The sequence below is a fragment of the Malus domestica genome, chromosome 10 (assembly GCF_042453785.1).
Source record: "Malus domestica chromosome 10, GDT2T_hap1".
Taxonomy (NCBI): domain Eukaryota; kingdom Viridiplantae; phylum Streptophyta; class Magnoliopsida; order Rosales; family Rosaceae; genus Malus; species Malus domestica.
Window position 1 is genome coordinate 707,715 of NC_091670.1, and position 8,889 is coordinate 716,603.

Below are 8,889 nucleotides of genomic sequence, written 5' to 3' on the forward strand. Positions count from 1 at the left end.
ATAAAAAGGAAGAAATGGTGAAAAAAGGTAGAAAAAGTGATGGATTAGGTTTTGAATGGGGATAGCCGGCCATGTGGTGTTTTAGGGTTGAATTGGATGTATTTTGTGGTTATTTGGATATAATGGATGGTTTAATTGACAATTAATGGGTTAATTAGGCAATAAACCCATTAATTAGCCAATTAACATAATTTAAAAGGAATGTGTTTGGGAATTACCTTGTAGAAAGGATTTGATGAGATGGACTTTGAATTGTTACCTATTTTGGGCACTTCTGTCTTGGTTGAAAGAGGGTTGCCCGCTGCTTGCGCGTGGGAACCTCGTTGTACTGCAAAGGTATTTTTGTCCTTTTTGTCCAAAAATCCACGTGTCGCCTTGTGAATATTTTTGGCTCCACAAATGCCCCCACACCTGTTGAGCTGCTCGCAGAAAAGGGCAGCATGTGTAGAGATCTTCTTGCTTTAGGAAACTTATGACTGCTTCCTATTTTGATGTAGATCTCTTTTTAATAGGAAATTAGATCCTTCTAGGAAAGGGAAATAAATTTCTCTCAAAGCCTATTTAAGTCCACCTTAAGTGGGTTATTAAATCAACTTTGGAGAGCGATTTATTCTACCCTACAAGAGAGAGATAGCTTAGAGGATATTTGTTCCCCCTCCTCTAGCAATCTTCTACATCTTGCCCGTGCAAAGGACCGTCTTTCGTTGCTTTCTTCGTCTTCTTCGTGCCGCACTGAGGTAAGAAAAAATTAATTTTCCTTGTCTTCTTCTTGGATGGTGCTACCTCGGGGCAGCCGTCGGGGTGGTGCGGCACGTCCGCTGGCATAGGCCAGAAGTCGACTCGGCATGGGCCGATGAGGTATTGTGGCAGAGACAACTGCTTTAAGCTGCTCGACTTGGCTAGAACCAATGGCAGCTTGTATGGCTGGGGCCACGGATTGTGGTGCTGTGGCGCAGTGCTAGGCGAGTCACATGGCTCATGTCTTTTTGGGCTTTTGGACATGACGCGAGCTAGGCAGGTGACTGAAGAGGTTGCGGGCCTCATGAGCTGCTGGAATGTTGGGTTGAACTCCCCTGCTGGGTAGCACGAATGACGTTGGCTACTTTAACTCTCTTCGTCAGGAGAAACGTGGGATGCTCTTAAAATAAGAGGTGAATAGGATCAAGGCGGATGCATTGGCTCATCCAATCACCGTTGTGGATCTTGCTGCAAGTGAAGGTGGGAAAATGGATCTTCCCTGCCTGCTCAAGAGATGCCGGCTGAGAAAAAACCAAAAGACTTCTTTCGCTGCTTATGCAAAGGATGAAAAGTTGATTGCTGCTTATAATCAAGTGATCCACTTTAAGAGAATCGTTGATAGGCTTGAACCCCAAGTGTTGGAACTTCAAGGTGTACTGAAGATCAACGAAAGTTTGAAGAAAGAAATGGATGAGCTGCAGCGCGTCCATGTTGGTATTGGTAAAGTAGTTGGAGAAGTTGGTGCCTAGGCTGGAGCAGTCAGGGGTGATGCCGCTACTAAGAGCTTCGCAGCTGCTGAAGGTGTGGCGACCGAATAGTCGTGGGATGTCCAGGCTGCTAAAATGTAGTCATCTAGGTAGCCTTTAAGATTTTCTTTGTTTTTCCTTGTAGCTCATGTTTTGCTTGAACTCATTCGGCCTTTACTAGTCGTTTATAAACATGTTTTCCTTAGCTTTTCTTCATTTTTGCTTCTTTTGTTCATGCCCTAACCTTTAGACTTGATAGACCAGTGGCAAGCATGCTACTTTTTTATAAGCAGACAAGCTCGCGTAGCCTATGTAGCCGTAGGTGTTGGTGTAGAACTTTGCAAAGTTGTTAGTCATTAGGTTGGCAACTAGATGCCTTACTTACAGAAGCAGACAAGTCCGCGTAACCACTAGGTTGTTAACCTTGACTTTCTCCAATTTCGTAGGTTGCGTAGCAAGTATCACAACACTTTAGGACTTGGTGTAGGTTGTTCCGCGCTTGGCAGAGGTGAAGCTTATCGACTACGTAGCATGTCGGCAGTGGATAAAACTTCGTATATGCGTGCTAGCTTGTTTAACCTTTCACAAGAATGTGCGGTTGTATAAGTTTAGTGCGGCTTTACTGCTCGAAGGGCAAGCCGTAAGCAGTCTTCCGAAATCTGTAGACTACCTTAGTGCACTCGGTAGCAGCTTTAGGATTCCAGGGTAGTCGTCCATCGGATGTACTGCGTAATGTGCCCTCTCCGTCTCTAGGGCCCGGTTCCCCACGGATTAGGCCAAGAGACCCAAATTCCTTCAGTTAGCTAAGGCTTGAAAAAGACCATTACGGCTACTTCTAAGAATCCCGGCGCAAGCCATCGTGCATCTAGTTATACTAAGGTAGCCCGGCTCATCCACGTCTAGATATTCGAAGTGTAGAGTTTATCCTCCCATTCTTGAAGAGCTGACCCATGTGGGTGTCGGGGAATTGGTTTACCTTTTCGCGTTGGAGATCAATTAGTTTACCCTCTCGCACTGGAGAGCATGGTTGGTCCCTCGGGGGGCGCAATTCCTGCGGTAAGTCCCTAAGAAGGGCGCGGTCTTCTTTTGAAGTGCAGGAGTGATCAGTTGTTGTAAGCATGCAGCCAAGCCAAGTCGTGATTACTTCTGAATTCCTCATTGAAAAACAAGTTAAACGAACGAGAACTTAGATATAAGGTAAGAACTGCATAACAACTGGATAATCCTCGGCTGGTGAGGTAGTGCCCGTCGAGCTGCTTGAGTCTTCGGGCTTTGATGTAGCGAGATGTCACACATTGTACTTCCTCATATTGTAGGCGTTCCACTGTTTTTCGATCTTTTTGTCGTTTTATGGTGGCGAGGGTGTAATTGTTCTTACCACATACTCTGCTGATCTTGTACGGACTTTCCCAGATGGGATCCATATTTTTAGAGCCTTTTCTGCTGGCAGTGATGAAGGTTTTTCTTATGACCAGATCTCCGAGCTGGAACTGCTGGATCTTGGCCCTTTTGTTGTAGCTTGAGAGGAGTTGATGCTGGTAGGCTGCAATGCGAGTGATAGTCTGTTCGCGCCTCTCTTCTGCCAGATTTAAGTTTGTGGCCATCTCATTTCGGTTGCTCGTCTTTTGGTTGTGTGATATGCCCATAAACATCATTGGAGTTCGTCTGACCATTTTCTTTTCTTATTGGTGGGGGATTTCTTACAGCAGTCGAGGATCATCTTAGTGGATGTTTTGGCCCGCCTATTGCCTTGAGGATATCTTGGCGTAGACATGTGCTGCTTGATGCCATATTTTTGGAAGAACTTTGCCAAATCTTTGCCCACGAATTGCGGGCCGTTGTCGGTGACAATGGATTAAGGGATGCCAAATCGGCAAATGATACTTCTTCATATGAAGCGCTCTATGTCCGTCTGAACCATGATCGTCATGGGCTCTGCTTCTACTTATTTGGTGAAGTAGTCGGTTGCCATGATCATCATGCATTTGCCCCTGGTAGTCTGGCTGGTGATTAGCTAGGACTCGGAATGAATGGAAAACTTTTTCACCACCAAGTCTTTTGTCATTCGAAGGCCTGCTAGTGAGGCTTCGTACTCTGCTTCGTTGTTAGATGCTTTGAAGCTTAGAGTGATCGCCTGCTTGAGCATTGAAACGTCTGGGGTGGCAAGAACCATGGCTGCTCACGAGCCTTTGTAGTTGGATGTGCCGTCGACATGCAAACGCCAGAAATCTCCATTGAGGGAGCAGGTGTGGCTAAAGTGTGCTCGGCTGCCTTCGGGGCGTCGTTGGGCCGAGTTGTTGCGTTCGTCAGAAAACTTTGCATCTGCCAGGGTCTACGCCTTTATCGTCGTCGGTTTGGATTCGGCGGAATAGTGTGTCATGATGATGACTGCTTGCGTTTGAAGGTAAAACTTAAACTTTTGGGTTACAACAATTATCGCCAAAGTTAGCTTTTGAATTTTTAATAGCATCGAGGAGAGCTTATGAACTGTAGAATACAGGTAGTCGGGCCCCCATGTCTTCTCGCATGATGGTAGAGCTTATTGCTACTTTAGATACCGTCAAACATGCGAATAAGTCATCCACTGCTTCTAGGGAGGTGATGTCGGGTACTTCTTCAAGTCCTTGAATGTGCATTGGCGAGCCTCATCCCAAAGTGCATGCTTCTCTGCCAAAGCAAAAGAGTTTGCCAGAGTTAGATCTTCTTTCATGATTAATTTTCCGAATAGCGGGTGGTCTGCTGGAAGTCCTTTTTGGAAGGCTGCTCTAGCTATCGAGTCGTTGCATCTGACTATTTTTGCCTTCTCTACTTTGAACCTCCTCACATAGTCGCGAAGCGACTCTTTTGGGTTCTTCTTGACGTCGAACAAATGGTCAGACTTCTTTTTTATCGAGCGATAAGATGAATATTCTTTGGTGAAAACCAAAGAAAGTTCGTAAAAATTCCGGATAGATTGTGGTGGCAGGGTGTAGAACCAATCTTGCGCCTCGCCTTATAGAGTGGTGGCGAATATCTTGCACATAAGATCATCGTTGTTTCGATAAAGGATCATTGTGGTTCGGTAGCCCTTTAAGTGTCTATCCAGGTCTTCATCCCATTTGAAAGATGTGAAATATGGCATGTTGAACTCGCATGGAGGCTCTGCCTGCTCGATCTCGTCCGTGAAGGGTGACCTACTTATATTGGTCATGTTCCGTTGTAGTGCCTCGTCGGTGACCTCGTTGCGTTGGAAATCATGCAATCGCTTGGTCAATAGTCTCTCTACTTCTTCCTGAATTTGCCTTTATTGAGGTAACAGAGCTCTCAGCTGCCCCTAGCCATGACTTGCTGGTCTAGGCTGCTCTTCCATGTGTTTGGCTCATCTATGTCACGGATGCAGTGCATGTGGTGCGTTCCTAGCAGGCGAGCGAGTTCTTATCAGGCTGCTGGTTGAACTTGAGCGGGATTGAGTGACTGCTTCTCTCCGTCCGTCGTGCTGCCTACTCTGATGTGAGGTGGAGGATGCTCCTTGTGGGCTTAGTCGCGAATGGACACTTTGCCCGGAAGGTTGCTCATGTTGACTATCGAAGTATGACCCCAACCGTGAATGTATGCTCATCCGTGGCCCTAGTCGAGAGTGCATGCTCCTCCGCGCGCTAAGACGGGAATGTACACTGCCCAAACGTTCGGCTCGTGGCTGGTTGAATGGCTGCTTGCTGGGACGCTGCTGGAAAGGTCTGTCTGCCCTTGTCCTACTTCGGGATACCTCGTTCGGGGCACATTGGATCCCGATGCGTTGCAAAAGTTGATTCACCAAGGTTGTCTCTTGTGCAAGGGCGCTCGTCAACTCTATGACTTGTCGAGACAAGTGTTGTTCGCCATTTGGATTGGAAGAGCTTGGAAGGAATGCGCCTCATTGGGCAGTGGAAGAGTGGTAGACTCCGGGCGCGAGATTTGAGTTGGGAAATGTCAAATCCGCAAAAAAATGTGGTAAGAATGCCCCCGGCTCGATGCTAGGTCCAGATGGTTGAGATAGTCTTGGGCCGACTTGGGCTGCTTGGAAAGCCACGAGAGCAGGCTGGGCCATGAGAGTGGGCTGCTCGACTGGAACTGGCTGGGCCACGGAAGTGGGTTGCTCGACTGAAATTGGCTGGACAACGGGAGTGGGCTGCTCGTCGGGAGCAGGCTGGGTCACGAGAGCAGGCTGCTTGGGAGGAGCTGGTTAGGCCACGGGAGTGGGCTGCTCGTCGAGAGCAGGTTGGGTCACGAGAGCAAGCTGCTTGGCAGGAGCAGGCTGGGCCGCGAGAGCAGGTTGCTTGGCGGGAGCAGGCGGGGCCACGGGAGTGGGCTGGGTCACGAGAGCAGGCTGCTTGGCAGGAGCAGGCTGGGCCGCGAGAGCAGGTTGCTTGGCGGGAGCAGGCTGCTTAGAATGTGATGCAAGCGAATGCGAGGCTTGGGCCCGGGCCCGTGCAAACTTGGATGGCACGACTTGGGCCGTGGCCTTGGTGTCGTGAGCCTTGGATGGCACGGCTCGAGCCGTGGTGAAGGCACCATGAACCTCGCCACGGGTGGCTACCTCGGTAGCCACCGTGGTGGTTCCCATGGTGGAAACTCGTGGTGGTGGTGCTGCTCCACTTATTGTCGCATTTAGCCTCATGGATCTCCGCAATCCCATTTCTTGAACATTAGAATTTTCACTTGTGGAATTTTCTAAATTTCTAGCCATTATATTTTGCTTATACGTTTTATCAAAGAACCTTTGCAAGTAAAAAATTCTAATAATAAGAACGTATGATAAATATTCAAATGGACTAGAAAATAAAGAAAAAACCTTTTTGTGCGAAAGTCTTCTACGAGTATGGATTTCAACTCTCAATGAAAGCACCAATTTGTGGATGCAAATTTCTTCCTCCTTGATCTTGGACAATTTTGCACCTACAAAACAATTAACACCTTAGGTTAAGGCCAAGAGCCTCACGCGCCCACGATGAATGGGGGGGCTTTGGCCGAAGAACCTCCGATGCCAAAGTTAGAATTTAGAGACAAAGAGTGTTTAGAGAATTTTGGGATTTTTGCCAAAGTGTTGGAATGAATATTTGGTGAAAATATGAGCCTATTTATAGGGCTAGGTTGGTTTAGGTTTTATTTTGGTTTAATTAGCCAATTAATTGGCTAATTAAACATAAAAGGAAATATTTTTTGGTTATGGAATTAATTGGCTAATAAAAAGGAAGAAATGGTGAAAAAAGGTAGAAAAAGTGATGGATTAGGTTTTGAATGGGGATAGCCAGCCATGTGGTGTTTTAGGGTTGAATTGGATGTATTTTGTGGTTATTTGGATATAATGGATGGTTTAATTGACAATTAATGGGTTAATTAGGCAATAAACCCATTAATTAGCCAATTAACATAATTTAAAAGGAATGTGTTTGGGAATTACCTTGTAGAAAAGATTTGATGAGATGGACTTTGAATTGTTACCTATTTTGGGCACTTCTGTCTTGGTTGAAAGAGGGTTGCCCACTACTTGCGCGTAGGAACCTCGTTGTACTGCAAGGGTATTTTTGTCATTTTTGTCCAAAAATCCACGTGTCGCCTTGTGAATATTTTTGGCTCCACACGTCTCTTTTGTGTCTCTTTACTAAGTTTTTTGACACGTGTCCCTCTACTTAAAAGAAACACAAATGAGACATGCAATTGAGGACAGTAGACCCTTGGCCTAAGTAGCAAACCATAATGATTTAGACTGTTGGGTTCTAGGTCATACATTTAGGATACCATTGATTCGAATAATTAATTATGTAGCGAAACTAAACATATAAATAATAAAGTTAGGCAATTTTTATTTGATATTTTTTTCAAGGTTCTAAAAAACGCTATGCACTAGTCGGGCGGCGAGCTGGCGCCTAGCGCCTAGGCGGATTTAGGTAAATTTCTTGTAATCTTGTAAGTAAGTGCATATTGATACTTACAAAAAATTATACTTGTATGAAATTCATGAATACAATGATAAATAAAAAAATGATAAAATACAAAACTAGTATCCAAAGTTCAAATTTTAAAACACACATATATGCCATATTAGTTAAGATAATTTGAATGATTATATCTAATTTTCATAAAAATAAAAATAAAAATCCCACGTGTCTGATGTGAAGAGGTGCATGCATCCTCCCCAATTTCAAAACGCACCATGTGTGTGGTGTGACCCTTACCCTCCACCCCTAGTCCCCATCCCTCACATCAGTCAAGAGACTCCTTTTTTGACGCCATGATAACCGAAAACGTTTATTCATTTTTATTCTTTCCTTTTTCTCATGGTATTCGTCTTCTTTCCTTTCCACTTCTTCTTTCTTTTTCTTTCCGTTTTCCTTCTTGTACGTTCTCCCTTTTTTTCTTGTTTCCTCTTCTTCTGTTTTGCATTGTAAGTTCCTCTTCTTCGATGGATTTCAGAGAGAGGGAGTCGCAACATCTAAGAAAGTCGTGGTGCACAGAGGGAGGGAGTCGAAGTGGTAGAATTTCTTCCCAGGAAACCTCCACTCCGCCTAGACCGCCGCCTAGACAGCCGCCTGGACCGCCCAGGCCGCCTAAGAGCGCCTAACAACTCCCCGATTTTTCTTAACGATTCGGACCTAATCACATCGGCACCACCACGCCTAGGCCGTTTTTTAGAACACTGATTTTTTTTAATGGGAACGATAATTTCATTTCATCCTTTGAACGAGAATTAATGACACATTGAATCTTGGAGATGGTCCCAATCTTGAATAACATCAAAAGGTTTCTCGTTCCAGACTTAATTACCAATTAACAAAGCAAAACGAGCTAGACAGTGAGCAACCTCGTTGCAACAAAGTAAAACATGAACAAATTCCACAAACTGTAACCGAGCAACCCACTCTTTGGAGTCTTCAATGGATCGGAAAAGTCTCTCTCTCCGGCTCCACAACAAAATCTCAAGTGAGTGAGGAGGGACAAAGCAATTTGTTTTTCTTCACCCAACATTATTTTCCTTACTTTTCTACGCTGAAATTTGTTGTTAGTAATTACAAGTCTCCTTTCTTTCTGGCCTTGGAGCTGCGTTGTAAGCAAATCTAACACAAAGTAAAATTCACGGGATATTCTCTCCCGCACATTTATTAAATCTCAACTGTTCACACACGAAGAAAATATTGTCAAGGTGAGAAAAGCTCAACAACGCATCACTCAATTTTTTGGGTGGGGGGGGGGGGGGGGGGAAACGGGGAGGTAAGCGTAAAACCCCGTCAAATTTGCTGTCAAAGTTTTGAAATTGAAATTTTGATGCACAGTTTCTTGAGGAAACGGTGATTTAGTATTATCAAGCTCAAATCAGCAACATAAGCGGTAGGTCGCACTTGGTAGAGGTTGCACTTGATGCGATAGCAAGTGCCTTCGCCCATAAGCG